The sequence below is a fragment of the Pogoniulus pusillus genome, chromosome 30 (genome assembly GCF_015220805.1).
Source record: "Pogoniulus pusillus isolate bPogPus1 chromosome 30, bPogPus1.pri, whole genome shotgun sequence".
NCBI lineage: Eukaryota > Metazoa > Chordata > Aves > Piciformes > Lybiidae > Pogoniulus > Pogoniulus pusillus.
The window spans coordinates 9454497-9477718 of NC_087293.1; the positions used below are offsets into that span (position 1 = coordinate 9454497).

Here is a 23222-nt window from a genome sequence, read left to right on the forward strand (position 1 = left end):
TCCTGCACCAAACACCAAGTGCTTTCTTTGAAGGTTATTATTGGAATAGAAGTGCTTTTAATACTCTTTCAGACTGAGATTAATAGAGGTGGACTCCTTTAAAATCTGTATCTTCTGTTTTGATTTGGTTTCTGGCATCCTAATTACTTCTGCTTCTAACCATGCCTCTATCTCCTTTCATCTGACTCACTCTCAAAGTACCTTCAGATCAGAAAAGCCAAACGAAGGAAATCCTTGCCTTAGGGGTGATAAGCAGTGTTTGTGGAGGAGGACGGTTGGTGGCTGGTAGCTTGCACAGGACCTGCAGCCTTCACTTGCTACCCCATACAGTGTCATCCTCTCTTGGGAATGCAGCCTGAAGGTGGGCAGTGTCAGGGTCACGTTTTCAGCCAGCTCTGGCAGACGGCGATGGTTTGTTTGCCTGGGAATAAATAGTAAGGATGTGCTGGGATATGCTTGGGGAGGCAGCTCCTGCAGATGTTCCAAACTTGACTTGTTAAGTGAGCGAGCAGAAAAAGTAGTGGGGCTTGCTCTTTGTTGTTTTTTGTTTAGTTTTTTTTTTTTTTAATCTATTTTTGTAATTTTGTAGTGAGTTTATCTAAATTTTCAGCCTGTTCAGAATGGAATCCTAATGACCAGCTATTCTTAATAAATGTTGGACTCCAACCTGGTTGGAGGTGAAGTGGGGTCTAAGCCTATGACTCCTCAAACCAGGTGATAAGGTGGAAGTAACTTTGAATCCATGCATCAGCGTCTTTTAATGGTTTGGTTCAGGAAGGTAGGTGAAGCTGAAAGGCAAACAGCTCATTCCCTAAGCAGTGGGCTCATGGTGCAGGTTGAGTTTATATTTGTAGCTTTGTTTTGAATTTTGTTTTTATTGGCCAGAGGAATGCTTACCCTCTTCTGGTGCTCTGTGAACTCAGCTGCTGTGCCCTTCAGTGCCTCAGTGCTCGGAGAGGGAGGAATGCTTCTTATTTTGTGCAGTCGAAGTGCCTGTTTGTCTTCAGGGGCTTAAACTCCAAGATGTGTAAAAACCATTACACACCACAGGATCGACAGAGTGGGACTAAACTTTCTTCTTGTCCAGATATCTTAAGACAGATTTGTCCTGATTTGTAAAATAAGAATTTCTCTCTGCTTCCTTCGTGTAAACACTGAGTGGGGCTTTATGAACTGATTCTCCCTCCAGCCACCCTACTTTTGCAAGAGATATTTAGTAGCACATGGAAAATGTGACTGACCCTTAAAGGTCAGCTTGAAGTCTACCATTCTGTTTTTATTATTTTGCTTGTCAGAGAGCACAACAAATCTGCTCTGTCTCTGGTTCAGACTTGCTTTTTTTTGTGCCTATCTAATCATTATTTTTTTTTCTCCCCGTATGTGAATTTTAAATAGGAATGTATAAAATATGGTGGCAGCGAAGCCCTTTTCAGAATGTCATTTACTGTATTTTATAGCTTCTGCTGTTCTTTTTTTAGTTTCTTGCTAATGATGCTATTGATTGGAGCGGGGCATTATTTTTTTAATGCAGCTGAAAGGAAGGGTTACACTATTACACAGATTTATTCTTTTAAAGGCTCTCTTACGCTAATAAACATACACAGGCAGCAGTTACCAGAAGTCATTATTAAGTAGCTGTAAAACCCCTAACGAGATAAACCGTTTAATGTATTGACTTGTTAGTGTCTTTAGCTCTGCTTTTGATAAAGTCGTAGGTGGAGTATATATTTAGACACTTAATTCCAGAAAAAAACAAACCCACATCCATCAAACAAAAGTATTTTTTAAGACCCCAAAAAAGAGCAAACCTTTTTTTTTTTGGTGGTTGTTCTTCTTTCCTAAGCAGTCAGTCATGTGCTGTGTGGGATAGACGCTAGCGGTAAAGCTTTGGCTTACCAAAGGGGAAAACAGGGACAATCAGCCCATAACATCAAAGCCATAATAGGAGAGCAGAATGCACACGTTGGATTCTTGCTCCTGAAGCTGCCCGTTTGATGGCCGGCGCGGTTCTAAGGCTGGTGGAAGCCGAGCAGAGCCTCAGCGTCGGGAGCTGCGCGGCGCAGCCTGCACATGATCCGCGTGTGCGCCTGCCTGCCAAGCGCTGGTAACTCGAGGTGGGCTGCTTGAGCAGAGCAGCTTCTCCTCAAGTCCTGCACCCACCTTCGGCTTGTGTCACGGTAAGGAACTTTGCTTTTTATTGCGTGGAGAGGGTGTTTGTCGTGGGAATTTCTGCACGGTCCCGGTGACAGTGGCACTAAAACTCGTTCTGTGAGTTAACTGAGCCTCAGGCAAACATCTCTGACCTTTGGAAAAGTGTTTGTGCCCAGATCTGCTTCCAAACCTACTGGAATTTGGCTCGGGTTTTTTCTGGCTGTTGTAGAAGGGTACTGTAGTTTGTAGTCAATTGAGCTTAGCACCGGGCAAGCTGTGGATGTTATCCCTTTGTCTGGAAAGGCTTTGGAGATAGATCGGGCACCTCACCAAATGATTCAGTTATAACAAACAGCCTCCTTCCGTGCCTGTTTGTGTTTCTCCCACTACAGCCAGCTTGCTTCTGCCAAGCACTGGAAGATGACTAGTTTTCCAGAACAAGAGCAGAGCATCCCAAATTATTTAAATCCTATCATGTAGCATTTTCAGCTCTTAGTTGTTGGTTTGTTTTTTAACTTATTCCTTCCCCTCCTTTTCTTCTCTTTTTTTTTCCCCCTCAGTGTTGCACAAAAACACTTCTTTGGAGTAGGCAACTATGTAAGGAACATATTTAAGCTCCGCTTTTGCTGGGAGTGGCTTATTAACTTCCAGCTGAGAGTGTGTGCTGTTGGTTGTAATGTGGGGGTTTGCTGGGTGTTTTTTCCATGTGGGGAGGTTCTTTTGACCAAGTGAGTCCATTGCTTCTCTTGCACATTCCAGTATTTATTTGCTTAATTGATCCTGCTAATGAGGACAGTGCATGTTCTGGAAGGCTTTAACGAGTCTAAGGAACAGTTAAGAAAGTTCCTTTGTGTCTAGTCTCACAGCAGGAATACTCCCTTAAATAACAGGGAGGAGAGTCACAATGTGCAACAAGTTTGTTCTCTGGAATATCCCCACTGGGTTAAGTCACATCAGGCAGCCCGATGAACTGGGGGGAAAAAAAGTTTTGGTGTCAGTTTGATGCTAACTGTGTTACCTGTGAGTGCCCAAGCTGCTGGAGAGCCAGACAGGGAACCGGGCATGTGTATTTTTCCTACCAGAGTTACTTATGTCACCATGGGTGCTCTATCTTGTCAGCTTTTGGAGACTTTTCTCTTTCCCACTGTGGTTTCTATGGAAATGTCAGAGGTTTGGGTGGTGTGTAGTAACCGTCCTGGCTGCAGCACAGTCACACTCTGTATTGCTTAGCTTGTGCTAATTTTGTGCCTGGATCTGCTGCAGGAAGGGAGCAGAGGGTGTTTGACATTGATTATGAGTGCCAGTTCCAGAAATGGCAGTCCAAGGGACGCCTTCTCTATCCCCAGGAGTTGAGATTAGCTCAAAAACCTGCAGAAGCTGATGTTGTCAGGCAGGCTTGAGGATGGACCTTACAGTCACCAGGAGCAGTACCAGGGATGGGACTCTTGGTTTGAGGAGTGAAAGAGGAGCTTCTGTGGCTGACCATTCTGTCAAAAGAAAGGTTTGTCTCCACCACCTTTCTCAGAAGAATTGGTACATGCTAAAATGTCTGAGGGAGCTGAGAGTGTTCCTAGCTCTGTGCACAAAGCTATTTTAAAATAAAAACTGCTGACATTTCTTTCAGCTGGCCTTAGTGTGAACCAAAGCACTCTGTTTTCCACTGTTCCTCAGCACTGAGAACACCAGCCTGGGCAGAAGACATGTTTTAGCTCTGCATACAGGCTTAGTGGTGTCTTAGCGGGATAGATGAGGCTCTTTGTCTTCCAGCAAACTACCAACTTGCCATACACGCACACAAAAATAAGCACGTGGTATTATTTAGCTGATGGGTTTTGCAGAAGGCTTTTAATCTGGAAATCCTGTCAATCACTTTCACAGTTGAAGAGCTTTAAGTGGGTTGTGCTTGCTGTTACCATAACTTTGTGCTTGCTCGTCTGCCATGCTGGCTTGGGGAGCTTCTTCCAGGGAGCTGTTCAGTACAGATGGCAGATACTGTAACTGTCTTTGGGTATAAGAACTGAACTCTAAAGTTGTAAATGCATTTTGTTAACTAATCTTCTTCCATGTTGAGTAGGACTTGAAGTGATAACTTTAGCACCGGTCTTAGGGCACCACAAACTGTAAACAAGGAGCTGGATGAAGTGGGATTCTGGGGACGAGTGCCTTTAGTGCACATACCACCCTTTGCAGTTCGCTCTGCTAGTTTGAGTGGAACCTTTAAAACCTCCTCATGCTTGTTCACTTTCTTCCTGGATGGCAGCATTTCTGAAGTAGAAGGTGCTGGAGTAACACAGGAAATCAACCACTCTGTAATCTCCCCTTGTGCTGCACCCAGTGTATGTTGGTTTGGGTGAAGCGTGGAAGAGCCTCTCCCAGGAGGGTTTCTGGAGCTGTTCTTAAGAATACTTTTTGAGAACATCACTGGAGGTGTAACTAGAGGTATTAATGCAAGCTTTTACTGTGTCATCTTAGCAAACCATTTTCTTCACCTGTGGCTTCTAGAGAGGGTGTAGAAATTTGTCCCCAAATTCTGGAGAAACTCCATGCTGGGAAGTATTTGGGAGGCTGATACTGTTGTTCTTGAAAGTCTTGGAGGTGATTGCCAGGAAGCAGAATATGAGAAAATTGCATCCTTCTCCTTCAGATGTGGCCAATTTATAACTATCTGATCTGAGATCTGATTATCTTGTCTTGCCTGGGATGGTAGCTAGGATCGACAGTTGTGTTGTATTTATTTGGACCCTTTTATGCTATAGAAGTACACAACCTTATTTTGAAAGTGAAAAAACCTTTGCAGGAACAACTACTGTGAAGAGGAAAATACTTTCCCCTGTGACAGGCTTTGGAAATTCGCTCATTATTCTTTAACACAATGTAGTTACAGTCCTGTCTGTCAGCACCAAACTGGAAAATATTCTCAGCTCAAAATAAACTCTACAAGGAGAATAGCTTTTGTGTCACCCCCTACTCAGAGGAGAGCTACTGGACTTTAGCCTTAAATAAAGATTCCAGCCAACTTTGGTGCTTCCAGAAGCAGTAGCAGTTGTCCTAAATTTGATTGTCTGCTTTTTGCATTGACCAAGTCCGTGGAGCAAGTTTCACATCGGCGTGTCAGTGTTGCTAGGGCTCTTAATTGCTTTGTGTGGTTTCAGTCCTGGGAAGTGTAAGAACTTTCCAAAATGTCTGTTTTGAGCCATCAGCTGGCATGTCATTTCAAAATCTTGTCCTTCTTCATTTTACCTTCTTCATTTTACCCGTTAAAGCAGTGATTTGCTTGGTTTTGAATCAGACCTATTTATTTTGCAAGTAGGAGATGTTTCTAATGTGTTTATCAGTAAATCATCCTGAAAGCCAGCCCTCTGCACACCGGTTGCTCCTGTTCTTTCTTCTGATGTGGCTATCAGGATGTTGTTAGTGAATTTGCAGAAGAGAAGGGCCAATCTGCTTAGATTTTTCTCACATTCCAGTGATCAACAAAATTCACTGCATCACTCATTTCTGATGCATTTTTAGAAGTAGCAATTCTGGTTAGTTGGTGACTTGGAAATTTTCTCTCCCATTAGCTAATTATGGCTATTATGCTCTATTGTCATTATTGTTGCTCTGGGTATTTTTGAAAATGAAGGGTGAAAGGTGGCTGCATAACAATGAAACTCATCAAGGAGGCTCCCCAAGCCTATTGTGAGTCACCCTTGCTGATTTTAGGAACAAAAATAAGTTGTCTTTTACAACTGTTGACTTCTGCAAGCCCTGCAGTTACTCAGCAAGGGAGGCAGAGCTGGTTTCTGTTCTGACTACTGCTATGGGAAGAGCCACTGTCACCAGCATGTGGCCAGAATCATAGAAACATCCAGGCTGGAAGAGATCCTCAGGATCATCCAGTCCATTCTATAACCCTACTCTACAAGATTTGCCTTTAAACCTTATCCCTAAGCACCACATCTAAACGACCCTTAAATGCATCCAGGGTGGTTGACTCTGCCACCTCCCTGCGCAGCTCATTCCAGTTCCTGACCACTCTCTTCATGCAAAAGCTTTCTCTAATGTCCAATCTAAACCTCCTCAGCCTCAGTTTGAGGCCATTCCTCCTTGTTCTGTCTTCAGTTACCTGTGAGTAGAGACCAGCAGCTGCCTCTCCACAACTTCCTTTCAGATAGCTGTAGACAACAATGAGGCCTCCCCTCAGCCTCCTCTGTTTCACACTAACCATCCTCAGCTCCTCATAAGATTTATTCTCCAGCCTTTCCCCAGCTTCCTTGCCCTCCTCTGGACCCGCTCCAGCACCTCCACATTTCTGTAACATTGAGTTGCTCAAAACTGAACACAATACTTGATGCAGCCTCACCAAAGCTGAGTACAAGGAGACAATCACCTCCCTGCTCCTGCTGGCCACAGCATTTTTAATACAAGCCAGGATGCTATTGGCCTCTTGGCCACCTGGGCACACTGCTGGCTCGTATTCAGCTCCTGTCTATTACAACCCCCAGACCCCTTTCTGCCAGGCAGCTCTCCAGCCACACTGGCCCAAGCCTGTAGCATTGCTTGAGGTTGTGACCCACGAGCAGGACCTGGCATTTGGCCTTGTTGAAATTCATCCCGTTCATGTTGCCCCATTGATCCAGCCTGTCCAGGTCCCTCCGAAGAGCCTCTCTGCCCTCATTCAAATCAATACTGCCACCTAACTTGGCGTCATTTGCAAACTTACTCCTGTGTAGCTGCTGCCTGGCCAGCTTCTTGCCTCTCCAGCTCTAGCCTATGGCAAAGTTAAGCTCTTTAATGCCTTTTTTGATGGTTTTGATCTTTATCAATTCTATTAAAATGCTGAAGCTGGATAAAGCTGTCCTGAGGAAGGAAGGAGAGCCAGCTGCTTCTTGGCAAAGGCAGCTCAGATTTTTAGTGGGAGAATAGATTGGATAAGGTCCTGGATTTACATAATTGCTGGTGCTTTTTGTATGTGTGGTTTCTTTCCTCTGGTTTCTTGTCTGACTAATTGCACTAGAAGGTAGTGGAGATTGAGTGGAAGACGTCAGCAGGGCAGGCAGGCTATGGTGTGCAGCACTCATCTTCAGGGGAAAAGCAACTAGGAGAGGGTTTAAGCACCTCTTACTTTGTTAACCTTCCACCTTCTCAAAAAAGCACTATTTCAAATTACTTGTTTCTGCTCCTCCTTGCTTTGTTTTTTTGCAAGAAATTGTCTCCAACAGAGATCAGAGACACTGGCCAGCTTCTCTGATGTGAACTGCCACCCCAGTCTGGGTGAACTGATGTCTGCTGTCACATCCAGAGTTCTTCACCTCCCAAATAATGATGCTCTGACTCACTTTCCTTCTAGCTGCATGTTCCTCAGATAGCATTCCTCCTCCTGGTAGGAAACAAAGCTTTTTATTGCATGTTATAATGAGACATAAGTTTGCCTTTAGCAAGTTTGGCTTTGGGAAGGCTTCCTGTATGAGCAGATGCACTATAACAAAAGGCTTGTGAGAGTTCTGGGCATCCTTTGAAGCACCCAGTGCACAGCTCTTAAATACCACACCCAGTGAGATAGACCATGGAGCTGATGCACAATGGCAATTTGTCTCTTCCTTTCCTAGTGTCTCTCCAGGATTTCTTCATCACATCGTGGCTTGGTGCCCTACTTGCACCTGGCAGTGTTAGGAATGCATCTGTTGGGGACAACTGACTTCCAGAATATAGACACTTTGTGACGCCGTGATGGGAAACATTTGTTAGTAAATCACACAGATGAGCTGCGAGGCATCAGTCTGGAATGAACTTGGCTTGTATCTTAATTGCATGACATTAAAGCAAACATGTGAATTGTGCACCTGAGAGAATCTTTTAGAAGTAGTGGTGTGTAATTAGGAAAAAAATCAGCAGGGTGTCGCTCAAAGTACGAGCTGTTAGCGCTGCCACGGCTGCTGCTGCTTCTCTTTCTTGTAATTAGCATGAGTGGTATTTTTAGGGTAGCTTTGTAGCCTGTCTATTTTCTGCCAAGTTGCCTAAATATGTTGGTCTCACGTGGCATAATAAATATTCTCTTGGAAACCGATGCCATATATATCCTGAACTTCCCCTTCTGCTGATGTCTGGATTCATTCCTTCAAACTGCAGCAGCAGGAGCTGGAGGAAAAGTGGCTCTTTTTACTAGGGTCTGTGCATGTGGCTGTGAAGGTCTGGAGAGGAGCTTGAGTAGTCTCTGCACACAGAGCTGATGGAGTGGAGTGGTTTTGTTTGCTTTAGCTTTTGGGTGGTATTAGCCTTAATTGTAACCTCTTTCAGTTTCTGTTATCTTTTATACAGACTTCCTAGAGCTCTGACCCTGCAGTAAAATCAGAATCAGAGAATCAACCAGGTTGGAAGAGACCTCTAAGATCATCCAGTCCAACCTAGCACCCAGCCCTGTCCAATCAACTAGACCATGGCACCAAGTGCCTCATCCAGGCTTTTTTTGAACACAATAAAACTATTTTTTTTTTCCCTTATAATTGATTTGAGAAGGAACAGGATAGTAAATATGTAGTAGAATGAGTTCAGATAGATTGCCATGTTATCCAGGTACTTCCTGGACCATTCAAATCCACTTCTTTGGCCTGTGGACACAACCATGCTGCATAAAATACAATAAAAATTAATGTTTCCCTTCTAAATGATAATTTCCCTCCAGAATTCTAATTTTAACTCTGCTTCAGTTTCCACCTTAAAGACAGGTTGAAGCCATTTAAATGCTGCATTTGAGTATCAACAAATCTTTTCACTTGGCTTTTGAGGAGCTGCTTCTCCACTAATTGACTATTAAATATTCTCAGTGTTGGTAACAGAACTGATTAAATGCCAAATCAGCTTTTCCTCCACATACCTGGATCTTGCAGATTCGTGGTGCTGACAGGTTTCTTTAGCTCAAACCCCAAAAGATACAAAGTAAGGCTGGGAGGACTACACTCAAGAGAGGTGATAAGGAGATTCAGAATATGGATCCTTGTTTCATGGTGGATTTGAGCCCGCTTCTTTTCAGGCTCCAGCTCTTCATCTGGATTAAATCCATGCAGGTAGAGTCCTTCTGTGCTGATGTCGCAGTAATGAGGCCAGGCACCAGGCTGCTGCTGTGCTGCTCTCCTGTGGCACCTCTCTGCTTGGTAGTGCTCAGTCTTTCCTACTGGAGCCACAGGACTTTTCTGGGTTTATTTATTTACTTATTTTAGCTTTGATCTTACAGGAGCTTTCTCCTGTCTGTTGGTAAGACACCTAGGTCTATTTCCTCAGAGGTTTTGAGGACTGCATGTTGCTGGTGCCCCACTTGTCTCTGCTGTCTTGCCTGAGATCAACCTGCAGTAATTGTCTTATGGTCAGGCAGCCTTGCTCGAAGGTCTGTGGAGCCTCAACATGGATCGAGCATATTCACCCAGAACAACTCAATGTCTGGGTTACAAATGTGAAGACCATACTTCATCTGAAAACTCGAGGTTGTAATGGCAACCTTCTGATTAAAATGGAGAGTGCTGTGTGGCAGCATTTCAGTACCACCCTCTAATTCTGTGTGGGCTGTGAGGTGCTAGTATGTAGTCCCTGGGTGGAAAAGATGTTAGGAAAAGGCATCACTCTTCCAGTCCAGCTACAGCTCTTGGACAAGCCTTTGCCTTCTGCATTTGTGCAGGTAGACCCAGTGGCTTCCTGCTTGGCTCTTGCAGAGATTTATGTGCTATTGCAACTGGCACTGCTGGGAATGCTCCATCAAAACAGCATCTAGAACTTGTGACAGGCTAATGCAGTGTTTGTGTTATTGATTTCTGGACTCTGCAGCCATTCAGGATTTTAGCTTGCTGTTACAAGCCAAATAAAAGCAAATCTGTGGAAAAGCAGAAATTGCACTTTTAGGCTAATGAAGCTGTGTTGTGTTGGACAAATGGGCAGAAAATCTGCTAGAAGAGGGGGAGGGTTGGCCTTTAATGAAAAGTTATTAGAAGTTGAATAGCTGTTAAATTGCTGTATTAATACAACAGACAATCCTCTAGCTCGTGTCCTTAAAGTATTCTATTAATTGAGACCCCTCTTTAATCCATTCTTTTAAACATGAATTACTGTTTTTGAAAAACACTTCTTTGACTCTAGCAACCTGATTCAAATTAAACAGAGCTTGTCATGTCATGACTGCTTCCTTGATGGACTTTAGCTGCAATTCATGGACGCTGATAATACTAACTCCATCTATAAGAGCTTAAGGCTTCTAAGAATGAGCCTAATGGAATAACTTTTTTTCCTTCCCCCTTTTTTTTTTCTTTTCATAGCGTTTTGAATTGGCAGCAAATAGAAGAATAGACCTGAGATGAGAGAAAAGTGATAATAACTTAGAATTTAGTTATTATGTTCAGTTCAGCTACTGATTTCTGGGTTGACTGAACCAGCATTTGCAGTGAATTTTGGACTAGAGTGTCCACATTTTACTGTGCTTCAGACACTTGCATTACCTGTTGAGTGCAGGTAACTTTTGTTGCTCAGAATAGTTGTCTTTTGTCTTCATGCCATGTTGTGAACAAACTTGAAATGCTCAAGCTTTGTGCCTCCTCTGCCTGCACTATTACACCTTATGAACTGGATGATCTTGGAGGTCTCTTCCAACCTTGTTGATTCTGTGATATGCCAGAACTTCCAGCTTTTGGTGATTTGACTCTCTGCTTGCCAGTTCCAGGGGCTTTTAGATGCCTTCATGCTTGCAGCAGCTGAGGAGGGTGAGCAGCGTCGCCTCTCTGGTCAGGCAGCTCTGGTGCTGTCCATCAGGGGACAGCATACACGTGTGCTCCTCATGTTGCCACATAAGAAAGACCAGCCCCTGATCCAGGTCACTGTTTACAAAGCAGATTTATGTCAGCTATAAATACAGCTGTAATGCCCTTTAATGAAGGGCATGTGTGGCTCCTGCAAAGGCTGCGCAGCGCTCGCTGCTACCTGAGAGCTGACAGGCGAACCTGGATCAGTGAAGATGGAGGATTCTCATGCTATGAAACGACTAGCCAGGCCATAGAAGAATTTTAAAGCCAGGATGGGAACTGCACCACTTGATGAAGGCCTTCAGAGCTGCTTCTGACAGCTGAACTGATGAGGTTTGACACTTTCTGCTCTGTGCTTTGCTTCTTTGGCTGCTGTCAGACTGGAACAAGGTTTCCTTCCTATGGTGCAGCAAAGGAAAAGGAAAATTTTGTGTCATAACCCTTTGTAGGCTTGCTTTTGTAACACTTGCATGTAAAGAATGCTTCAAATAAGGACATTTCAGATACAATTTGGGTATCTGATGGAGAACAAAGGAGAAAAGTTTGTTTGTATGGGCTGTGGAGGTCAGGAAACACATTCTGGTTTGGCCCTCATGAAGTTGCTTTCTTTTGCCCCAGAAATGACACCTTGTAGGACACCCTGATGGACTTGTGAAGTTTTATTTGTAGTTAGAGAGGATGGATTAAATCCCATTTCCTTTGGGGAATAAAACCACATATTATTCCATACGAGTCCTCAAGGAACATGGGAAATCTCCCTTTGGGAAAGCTCTCTGCGTGCCTTGCTGGGCTGAAACCACAATATGTGACCCACAGCTATCAAATTCTTTGTCACACCCAGAAATTCTCTGTAGGGAAAAAAAATATTGTTTCCTGGAGTGGAGTCTGAAAGCTAGATCTTGGCTTTTTAAAACCTATGGCAGTGAGAGTGGTTTAGCAGCAGAGTGGGTCAGAGTAAAAGGCCAAAGGAATTGCTTCAGTGCTTTGTCTTGTCGGTTTGACAGCTGAAGTTTAGTTTGTTTTGTGATTCCCAAGATACTAATGCTGCTGTTGGGTTCAGAGCACAACTTAATTACATCAGATAATGTTCTCCACAGCAAAGATTATTTGCAATGGGTTTTCAGGCTGCTTTGAACGGGGGCTCAAATATCTTGACTATTTTTTTTCCTTGTCATTTGTGGAAATGGCCACAAGATCTATAGCCCTTTTAGAAGAGGGAAGGGTGAGTCGTGTTTGCTTGTGGCTGTGCTTATCCCAAGTGTCATGATGCCACACACTGTGGCAGGCTGCCTGGAGAGCTCTGCTAGTTTTCATTCAAGATACTGCGTCAAGCAAATGTGGTAGGTGTAAACAAGCCAGAAAAGTTCTTGAAGCTTCTAGATGCTTTCCTTCAGGAAGAGGGCGAGTCTGCATGGAACAGGAGATAGGCTGGGATGTGTGCAGAGAACATCAAGCAAACATAGTAGGGGTAAACAAGCCAGAAAAGTTCTTGAAGCTTCTAGATGCTTTCCTTCAGGAAGAGGGCGAGTCTGCATGGAGCAGGAGATAGGCTGGGATGTGTGCAGAGAACATCAAGCAAACATAGTAGGGGTAAACAAGCCAGAAAAGTTCTTGAAGCTTCTAGATGCTTTCCCTCAGGAAGAGGGCGAGTCTGCATGGAACAGGAGATAGGCTGGGATGTGTGCAGAGAACATCAAGCAAACATAGTAGGGGTAAACAAGCCAGAAAAGTTCTTGAAGCTTCTAGATGCTTTCCTTCAGGAAGAGGGTGAGTCTGCATGGAGCAGGAGACAGGGTGGGATGTGTGCAGAGAACATCTGGGTTCTGGAAGGGGCTTATGAACTGTGATACAATTTTCAGGAATTCTCTTTCTGCAGAAATTGCTGATAGCTCCAAAGGCAGGCAGCAGGAAGTAAAAAAAAAATAATTAAAAAACCTGCATTTTATTCTTGCAGGATGAGGCTACTTATCAGGGAAAGTTAATTTACTTGAGCTACCTCACTCCTCTTATTTAAAAAAACCCCAGCAAAACAAAGTGACAGAAGTTGGACTCAAACTGCTGAATGTGCTCTGTCACTAATGCACTCTTGGATATTGGACCAGTTTTTCCTCTCTGGACCTGAATTTGCCCACAAATGAGGGATAATGATGGTTCCCCTGGCTCCAGAGGCCAGGGCATGGCTTGAATGCATCTGTCAAGTGCCACGGGATGGGTGCAGGGAGTACAGCTGGGCACCAGCCAGGCACTACTGCTCTGCTAGGGCTGGAGCAGCCACTCTGCTACACATGTGCTTACTCAGGTTGATGGCTCAGACTTGTTTCTTCTTTTCTTGCCAATACCTGAATTTGTCTCCTTAGGCACTGCTCCCATCCTTGGCTTGCAGTGAATTCATTTATTTTAGAGCCTGCTCTGATGGAACTTGTGAGTTTCTGACCAAAGTTGTCCAGGATGCTTAGAGATGCTCATGTTCCTTTCACAGTGCCATTTTCTTTCCCTGCTGTATCACATATTGCTTCAGAGCAAGTCTGCAAAATGATGGCAATGAGAATTGAATTGCATGTCAAGAAAACCAAACAAATACAAGGCTGTACAGCTGGCCTCGAGTTTTAATCTAGGAAGGGTTTTTAATTATTGTGTAGAAACACACTGAACTTTGTGTTCAGGAAACCTTGTACAGAAGTTAATACACAAAGGTGCAGCTGGCTTCTCTCCTGGGAGTCTCGGTGTCGCTCTCTGCACTGTCATCAGCCTCCTCCAGTCCCATTCTGTCTCAGCACTTGGGTGGTTTATTATGATTGACTTTACCACAGGTGTCCTCTCCTTGAGGTTCGTGAAGGTTTCTCTGTGTTGTGGGCAATCTGAAGATGGATGGCTGTGGTGGTAGAGGAGTAGCAGGGCTGTTGAGAAGGTGGTTGGGGCTTAGAAGAAATTGAAGAGGTGGTTAAGAAGGGAGAAAATAAATAGCGAGAAAGTGAAACCAAATGTGTGTGGTTTTTTGTTTGCTGATTTGTTCTCCTACAGTAGCACTTCAAATGCTTTGCTGTTATCATGGAATCCTTTTGGCTGGAAAAGACCATCGAATCCAACTATTACCTAACTCTTCCAAGTCTGCTGTCTGTTGTGGATGCTGTTTAAATTCAGTTTCTAGGGTTTACTTGCACTGAAGGTATACATACAACTTTAGTTTTGTTTTCCCTTACAATACCATATGGCAGAGCATCTTATGTTTTGAGTCTTTTGTCTCTCCAGCCTGGCTCTAACTGGAAAATACACATTTTATTTGCCTCCTGTATTGTGGCTGTGTGGCAGACTGTCCACTTCCATCTCTTTGCTATGAAGAAGGGATTATTCAGGAGAAAAAGAAAAGGGCATCAATAGATAGAATGTGTTTTCCAAGTTTCTAGCTGAACTAATAAGTTAAGATCTTGTGAGAGTTCTGGGGGTTACAGTAGAGATTCTGGTGTCTCAGGCAGGTTCCAGTTTAATTCCACTTGATAATCATTAGGTTTTGATTTTCTTAGAGATAATTGTCTCTGTGTGGTAGCTGCTTTTCCTCTGCTTGTGCTCTCAGAAAGTGTTTCTTTCTCCTGGTCTTGGATTCAGTTTCCAGTTTTGGCTTTGTTTTAGGTGATCATAGTCTGTGTTTTGGGTTTTTCTGAGAGGAGGGTGTTGGGTTTTCCCAGGGATAGTGGAAGTTGGAGATGTGGATTAACACTTGGCAGTATCCTCAGGGGTCTCTCATTGCCTGAACTGGCCATTGCTAGTTTGGAAGAAACATGCAAGACATCCCCCAGCTGCAAAGGGGCTCTCTAACCTGGTGCAGAGAAGGCAAAACAGAGCTTCAAGGCTTCATCTTGCTTCTGGGCTTCTAACTGCACCAACCGCATGGCAGCTTCCAGGATGCTGGTCCTGGGCTTGTCACCTCTGACAATGACTGGGCAGCAGCATAGCAAAATGTTGGCAGCCAGCAGCTCTCCAGCAATGAATCACCAAGCTGTTAGAGGGAGGAATTGTCTTTGTCATTATAGGAACTCTGTGGGAGACGTGACTGGGATGTATATCCCTTCTGGATGCGCAATGGAAAAATAACTCTCCTGGCTTTGAGGGCTGGCTGCTTGGGCCAGTCCTGGGTCTTCACAGTCAGATCAACCAATGTGTTGTGTAGCTGCTCTCTTTTAGAGCTTTAAAACCACTTCCTTCTCCAGTGGGAAAGCACAGGCCAGTGTTGGCCTCCTTTGAGGAGGACTTTCTCCTGCTTGCAGAAGGCTTCTGGTTTAATCCTTGCATGACTGAATGGTGTCTCCTCATCCAGCAGGACATGGAAATGTTTCTACCCCTGGTTGGGAGCATCCTGACTCTCTTCAGTCCTTACCACTAGCTATGCAGTGCTGTTCCTTTCTCTGGAGTTCTGGTGAAATATGCTGCCTCAGGACCTGCAAAGATCTTGAATTTTAGGGAGGTGGACCTTTGGCCCCATTGCAGCAGCTGGATCTGGGGCAAAGAGAAGGGCTGGCCTCATCAGCAGCCCCACAGCAGCTCCCTATAGAGGAGCCAGGAATTAGTTGTCCAGGAGTTCTTGAGCTGGAGACTGTCAAAGTGTCTTAAACCAGAAATTTTACTCTTCTTCAGGCTGCTTAACGTTAAGACATAAGCCACAGAAATCACCCAGTGGTTTGTTACTCAGACCAAAGTAGCAGCTCTGCCACTCTGACCTGTAGTTCCATTTGGCCTCCTCTGTCTCAGCTTGCAGTCTGTTTAGCTGAGGAAACCTATAAATTATGTAGGTGATGTTAGAGGCTGGGAGTTGTATGCTGTGGTTAGCATTAAGGACGGTTTGCAAAAGCAATAAGATCTGATGGTTTAAAAATGCTACATCACTCTGTATGTGGGATATGGAATGGCAGAGGGGAAGAAATAACACCAGCCCCAAATGTGCTGAATAATGAACTGAAAATGGCTATTGATTATCTGTGTGCTTTCATTATCCTGCTGCACTCTCAGAGCAGCTAGCAATTCTTTTTTTCTTGATTAAAAAAAAAAACAAACCCAAACCCCACAGACCAAACTTTCAAAGGCACTTTTGAAATATTTAGTGTAATTATTTGCAAGATCAAAACTCCAAAGAAATTACACAGCCACAGAAACCTTGTTAATCTGTTGGTGTTATGGATGGAAGACGCAACAGAGATATTAAACATTTACTGCTCTTGTGCAAAATGGCCTCTTACTTTCAATCTCAATTGCAACATTATTCATCAGCCTTCACTGCTGCCTTTGTCTTGCTTCCCATGCAAGAATTTCAGGTGTCGTTACCAGTTTCTTCTGGTAGAGTAGGACTTACTTTCTCTGTCCCTATTTTGCCTCTAGGCAAGGCAAATCTCAGCCTAATGAAACCAGTATTACAGTGCTATAACACTGGCTTTGCAATCATACACTGTTTCCCTCCATGAAGTAGTCTTTTACAACCAGCAATGAATGTTCATTCCATTTCCCACATGACATTTGCATAAATGAGGTAATAAAATGTTATTTCCATTTAGACTGTAACTACTGAAAAAGAGGAGTAGCTGTTGAACAGTTACTGAGGGGGCAATCCAAAGTCTGACGTTGACTCAGATCCCCAAATAACATTTCTTGTGTCTCAAAAAACAGGTTTAGTGGATCTGCAAGTATTTGGAGATAAAAATTCAAAACTACCTTGAGAAACAGCCTGAAGTGAGCTATAATTTGGAAAAGATGAGTGCAAAGGCCCATGAATAAACTACAAAATGGGAAACAAATGGCGTGGTTGTCATTCTGGGGGAGGTGAGATAAGGCTGCAATGGCTTTTTGGCTTGAGAGGCCATCAACTGATTGACTATTGGCAAATAGCACAAAGAGGTTTATGAACAAGAGTCATAAAGACATGAAGTTGTCCTTCTCATTCTTTAGGACTGGCATGGCTCACACCAACCTTAGAGGTGCAGATTGGTAGGGGAAGGGGTGAAGAAAAGAGACAGAGAAGAGAGGCATCACATTCATTTTTGATCATGGAAAAGAGGAGTTGTGGAAGAACACAGTTGCTGTCTCTCCTGAGGTTAGCATGCAAAGAGAAGGGCTCGACCTGTGGTGAGGATAATTGAAGTTAGACAGTGAAAGTCTTTTACTTCTGTAAACAATCTGGAAATGCTGAAATTTCTTGTTTCTACCTCTTGGAGTGCTTTTGTTTGTTCCTAAGTTTTATCTTCTAAAAAGGATAAACAGTACTATTTCCTGAGTGGTTTTTAGCTGTAAGGTCATTTGTCTTCAAAGCAAGTCTGAGCATGGTAGTTCTGCACAGTTTGTGCTCGGCTGGTTGTGCCTGAGGACCCTCTGTGTGAGCTGATCACCAGCAGTTAGCAGAGCTCTTGTACTTCAGCCTTGCTGCTCTCAACATTTCTTACCCTAAGTTTCTTCTTTTCATGCTTAGTGACTGGTAAGATTAAAGAGTGGGAGCTCTTCTGAGTTCCTACTCTTGTTGTTGCAAGAAAAAGCCTCTAATTTCCAGTGCAGTAACTAATACAGAGAGAAAAGGGATGGTGGGGGTGGTGTCTTGAGTCAGATAGGTGAGGTCATCCCTTGGTCTTTCTTCAATAGCTTGCTGCCAGCATTTATGCTAGGAGCTAGCTAAAGGGCTTGGTCCACGGGACATTAAGAGCATGGTGGGGTTTGTTGTTGGCTTTTTACTACTTCATACAAGTGACGTGATGACCAGCTGGTGAGTACTGTGCCAAGAGCACTTCTACTGACTCTCCTCTGAATTCCATCAGCATGAGAGACTGTAGCACCCTGAGATGCAAGGTGTAAATGCAATAGCTTCTCAGGGAGGCTACCTTGGAAATTAGAGCTGCATGGGCTTTTTGATGTTGGCCAGCATCACATCTCCCTGCCACTGCTGCCCACAGACTGTGCAGGCTTCTGCGTGGCAGTGGCCTTCAGCTAAAACATGGGCCACAAGTGAAAGGAAAACGCTGTGTGTTGCCTGTAGCATCACACAGATTTTCCTTTGCAGCAGTTTACTCAGCTGCCAGCAATTTTCTGTCCGTTTCCAGCCACCACGCTGCATTTACCACATTGTCAGTGCTGCCTTGTGTGCGTATGTCTGACTCTCTACAAGAATACATAAATACATATAGAGGTGTGCTATATATGTGTGTGTGATGCTGAGAGAGTTGGGCTAAGAGTAACCCCTTAAAAGCAGGGTCTGCCCAGTTGCTTTGACTCTGCTGAACAGGGGCATCCGGCTCGGCAGCGAGGCCACAGGACGCTGGGTTTTGTGGCTGCTGTTTGTGCAGACAGCTTGGAAACTTTTAACCTTCAGTTTCAGAGGTGCTCTTTATAGTGCTCAGCTTGATCCCCAGCATCGGCAAAGGGATTAGAGGCTGGTTTGTCTTTCCCTCTGAACTCATCTGTGACTTCAGTGTGCATATTAGTTCTTTTAATGGCTCCTTTATTAGTTCATTAGTGCATAACCTCCAGGCATGGCAGGACTCGATACGTTAATTTTCCAACCAAAGTTCAGCTGATGGACTTCACCCTGTCCCCTTGAAGTTAGCATGCACATAGTGAGGGCTGGCATGCTTTGCACTGCACCATCCTTACAGAGCAGAATGAAAGGACCGGTTTTCTTCTCCCCAGATGTTAAAGGGGTAATAGGAATGAAAAATAGGGATAAACAGTACAATATCCTGGAATATTTAAAGACAAAAGGGGAGGGGAGGGTAATGTCTTTTTCTTTCTGCTCTTCCCTCTCATTGCTTCAAGCCAGTGTTTGGCTGCCCAGTCAACTGTAACAAGATTTAATAGCTCCAGTGTAGCTGTATTGCATTTGGACTGATTCCATCCTTCTGTTGTAATAAACGTCTGCTTTACAATGAGCTCTTAAATTCTGTAAGTGACGTCAAATTGTCTCTAATAATGGCAAAAAGATCAAGTACTGTAAATGCGACTCATTCGCTCTAACCAAGCAGTGTTTTAGCCTCAGCCCATTGCATCCTATCTGCATTTGAGAGATCTTTTGAGCTTACCCCGAGTTTTACACCAGAGTAAAATTGGTTTCCACATGTGCTTGCATTTTCCTCTTCCTCTCTCTCTGCTTCCTTTTTCTCTGACTGTGTCAGGCTGCAGTGGGGGCAGGCACAGGGAGCTCCTCCAGCTCGTCTGCCAACCCCAACCATCTGCTGCAGCCACTCCAGTGCTGGGAGGGGACCGTGTTGTGGTTTTGCAATGCGGGCAAATGTTCCTTAGCTGCTGAATCACTGTTAGATGTGATCTGGGCTCAGTCATGGAACTTGGATGTGTAAGAATCTGCATAAAAAAGTTGTTTGATAAGAGGAGGCAGATGAGACTTCTGATTACGCTGTATGATTACACAGAACACGACTTACTGACACAGTAGTCTTTAAGCAGTGAGTGTGTGAACAGTGCACTTTTAAGGAGCTTTAACTTTTGATTACTTCTTATTTTTCCTCAAGGTCTAATGAGTTTTAAAATCTGCTTAGCTGTCAGCCGGCAGGTACGACCCATGCTCCGAAACTGAGAACTGCTGATTTTAAGAAGCTGATTCTGTCTCATCAGTTTATTGCACACACATGTGTAAGAGAAGGTTTTGAGTGGAGCTTTGAGTGTTCTGACAGAAAAGCAGTGCCCTCAAAGTTGCTATATACAAATGTTGGGATTGTTTTAACCTTTCAATGTGCATGCTGCCTGAAACAGTCCCACTTTGGTGGGGCTGGGAGAAAAGGAGAGAGAAGGGAATGGTAAAATACACTCAGTATACATTTGCTTAGAAAACTCTCACACTGCATTTCTTCCTTGACTTTTACATAGTGATAGCCATGTAGACAGATCTGTGCTCCAGCCTGTACTGTGCTAAGCATCATGCAGTCACCCAGCACAAAGTTCCTCTGTCCCATACTGCTTCCTGATGAGACAACAGCTGGATGTGAGCAGAATGAGGCCATCCTGGTCCATATGATGGATCACAGGCTGCCTGTGCTGCAGCCTTTGCCAAGAGTCAGGTAGACAATGCTGGTGGGCAAGGGTTGAGAAGAATACAACAGCAATGTTATGCAGTTGCTGATGGATATCCTCTCCTGAAGGGTGGGAACACTGTGGACAAATGGAATCAGAGTGAGGGATAAAGGGAATGATCTTTGCAGCAGTGATGTTCTGGATGGATAAAGCTGAGCGAGACTTCTCTGGGGCCAGGAGGGAGAGTGCCGCATTAATCAAGGTGTGAGTGTTGAGGCTGCCTTTAAGAAATGCTGACTTAGGTCCTCAGAATCCATTTCACATTCATGCTGCTGCTTCTGCCGGCGTAAATAAATCCCTGTACAGTATGTATGCGGTGCTTCAGTCGTGGCAGGGCACTGAATCCTTCCTCAGGGAGCTCTGCAGGTGAGGGAGGGTGGCAGGACTGCTAAGCCTGGTGTTGCTTCCCAAAGTCCAACTGTTTGATACACTTGGGACCTATGCTAACGTCTCTTTGTTATTGCTTTCTTCAAGGGATCATCTTGGAGGATAAAGGAGATGTGGACAACCTAAAAAAAGTCTTTAGGGAGTTAAGTGAGGTCTGCACAGACTGCATTTGCTCATCCTTTTGTCATTTCATATTAGGCTTGGTTTTCTTAGAGTTGTTTCTGTTCATTATCTCTCATTTCACAGTTATATGAAAATATTGCAAGGAGAATTGTTCAATAGCTGAGTCAAGGGTATTGATCTTTGGCTCATGAGTGTGGCCTTTCAGAGAGGAGACTTTTTCACCTTCAAAATGCAGCACAGCCCTAAGTGGTTGTTAAGAACTCCTAAGACCAGAGGCTGCTGCCTGTCTCTGATGCTGTCTGCTCTGTGATCCTCTATGATGGATTTTTCGTTCTAGGGTGAGTGTTTTCATTTCATGATAGTATAAAATGAAGCTCCTGCATGAGGCTAGAAAAGGCTCATTACAGGTGCTCTCTGTAGCCAGGGCTTTTTCTTCCCTGTTGAAAATGAGAAGTGGCAGCCGTAACTCTTTCAGCCCTAAAGACCCTGTGCTCAGCAATGGAAAATATGAGCTGGCCAGAAAGGAGTTGATCACTAAGAGAGCTGTAACAGCATGGGTGAGAACAGCCTGTTTGTAGCCTGAACCCACTGCCCTGAGTGCTTCTCCTGCACTCATTTTTGCTGCAATACTCAATTTCCATGCCCTTCAGGGCCAGCCTGTGAAGCCTGGCTGGTGTTTGGCCTCCAGGACTCCGGTAGCACAGTTTAAACACCCTCCACACACCAACTCTTAGTCCTTAATTACAAGCTGTCAGCTGTCATCAGTCCTCTGCTACTTCATTTAGCAAGAGAGAGGCTGGCCCTGCTGCTCCTGAAGTGACAGGGCCGAGCACCAAGTTCATGGACTCACTGGATTTTGCTGGATCTCTTGATCTGTACAGCATCTGCAGATGCTGATAGTCCTCTCTGCTCTATAGAAAGGGCACTTGCTTCAAAAGTTTGTTGTTGCTGTGTGGGAAACTGTTAAAATCAGCACACTGTGTGTTAGCCTTCAGACAGCCTGAAGCAGTAGCTCAGAGGTGGACCTGACTCATCGCAGCAGGATATTGACTCTGGAGCGTAATTATGGTGCTTTGAGAACCTGATTTTAAAATAATTGAGGTATAAGATTATGTGCCTGGCTTTCACAGTTACTACAGCTCCACGGGTAAATTGAATAACGGCCTCTACAAATGTGCCACTTGGCTATAGCAGAAATGGCAGCCAGGCTGGAAATGTCCTGCCTCATCACTGTTTTCCTCTTGCTGAGAGAAGCTGGCTGCAAGCTGAGTTCTGCAAACAGCCTTGGGCTGCTGCTGATTCCAGTTGTGCAGCAGTGAGGGTTTGGCAAAGCCATAGAAAATCCATCTTGGTGCCTCATGGCTGGACAGCCAAAATCCACACAGAATCACAGAAATATTTGGGCTGGAAAAGACCCTCAGGATGACCAAGACCAACTGATATTCATACTCTGCAAGGTTTACCCTAAACCAGATCCACAAGCACCACATCCAAATGACTTTTTAACACATCCAGGGTCAGTGACTCAACCACCTCCCTGGGCAGACTATTCCAGCTTGCCCTCAAAACACTGTCTGCTTGCTAATCCCAGCACACTGAGCACCTCTGGCTGGATGTGGGTAAGTGCCAGGGACACAGCTGGTGTTTTGACACCCATTTTCCAAAGCTGTGTCATGGCTCCCTTGCTTCCAGAAGGGCTTTCTCCTCTATTCATAACAGCATTCCTGTCTGCCAACAAACTTCTGCTTTGTTTGAACAATTCTGTAAGTGGTCTTGATGAGCTTTGATTCTCTCTGAAGGCTCAAGACTTCAGGAGGATGCTGCTGTCCTCAGTGATTGCACTTCTTGGTGAATCTTGTCACCTCTGTCCCACCTGGCATGGTGTTGCCCAAGATCTGAATCTGGTGAAACCCTGTGTTTATCTTCCATGGTTTGCCATCTGGGCTTCACTGCTCTTAAAAGAGTCAGGGTAGGTTATTTTCAGCTCAAAGGCAGCTCAAGCTGCAAACTTATCTTGATATATGTTTTGGGTTTTTTTAGCCCATAAATAGCTTTAAAAAAGAAGTAAACAAGTCAGGTTTGTTCACTCTGTGCCTCCTTCAGGGTTAGGCTGCTGATCCCAGGTGCCTTTTCTTGCTAGCTTGAGGTTGCTGTTTGGTTCTTGATGTTGCCCAGAGTGTTTCCAGGTTTGTTTTCAACTCACAGGGCCTAGTTCTGTAGCTGGAGCAGGCAATTGCCAGAGGAGTTTTTGGGAGCGTAGCCTTTCCAAAGGGAACATCATCAGGAACTGCTGCTGCCTGGAGACCGCAGACTTGAGCCAAAACACTGCTTTTAAACATTGACTGCAGGGAAGAGGAGAGTTTTACAGCAAAACCTCAGTTCTGGTGAAAGCCATGCAGGAGCCACTGCTGTGGCCAGACACGCTCCACATGCCAGCTGCTGGTGGCTGCTGCTGTGCCTGCTTGGGGCTGAAATGGTTGGGTTTTCAGTCCTTAATACAATAAGCCCTCTTTTGTCTTGGCTGTTATGAATTATTACCTGCTTGGCACTTCATTATAAACACATTTTTTTCCATTTTAGTCCATGTTTCCTGCCAATTTATTGCTTTTAAGGTTCTATTTTTTGTTTTATTAATCTCTTCCAATCGATAGAAATATCCTGTTTTTAGCAAGCAGCAAAGGCAGACGTGACTGATGTCCTTATGGGGGGAGCAGAATCATTTTCAGAGCATTTGGGGAAGGAGAGGAG

The 23222-nt window shown here is 44.4% G+C and overlaps 1 protein-coding gene across 9 annotated transcripts in view; it reads left to right on the forward strand.

Annotated features, from left to right (window-relative positions):
- Positions 1-23222, forward strand: part of PITPNM2 (phosphatidylinositol transfer protein membrane associated 2) — a 148988-nt gene that overhangs the window by 50072 nt on the left and 75694 nt on the right. The window contains exon 1 of one of the 9 annotated variants that reach the window (XM_064168977.1): positions 2160-2177. The exons of the other annotated variants lie outside the window; for them this stretch is intronic. The gene's annotated coding sequence lies outside the window, so the exon portion shown is untranslated. Of the gene's footprint in view, positions 1-2159; positions 2178-23222 lie in introns of those variants that run through there. 9 annotated transcript variants of the gene reach the window in all.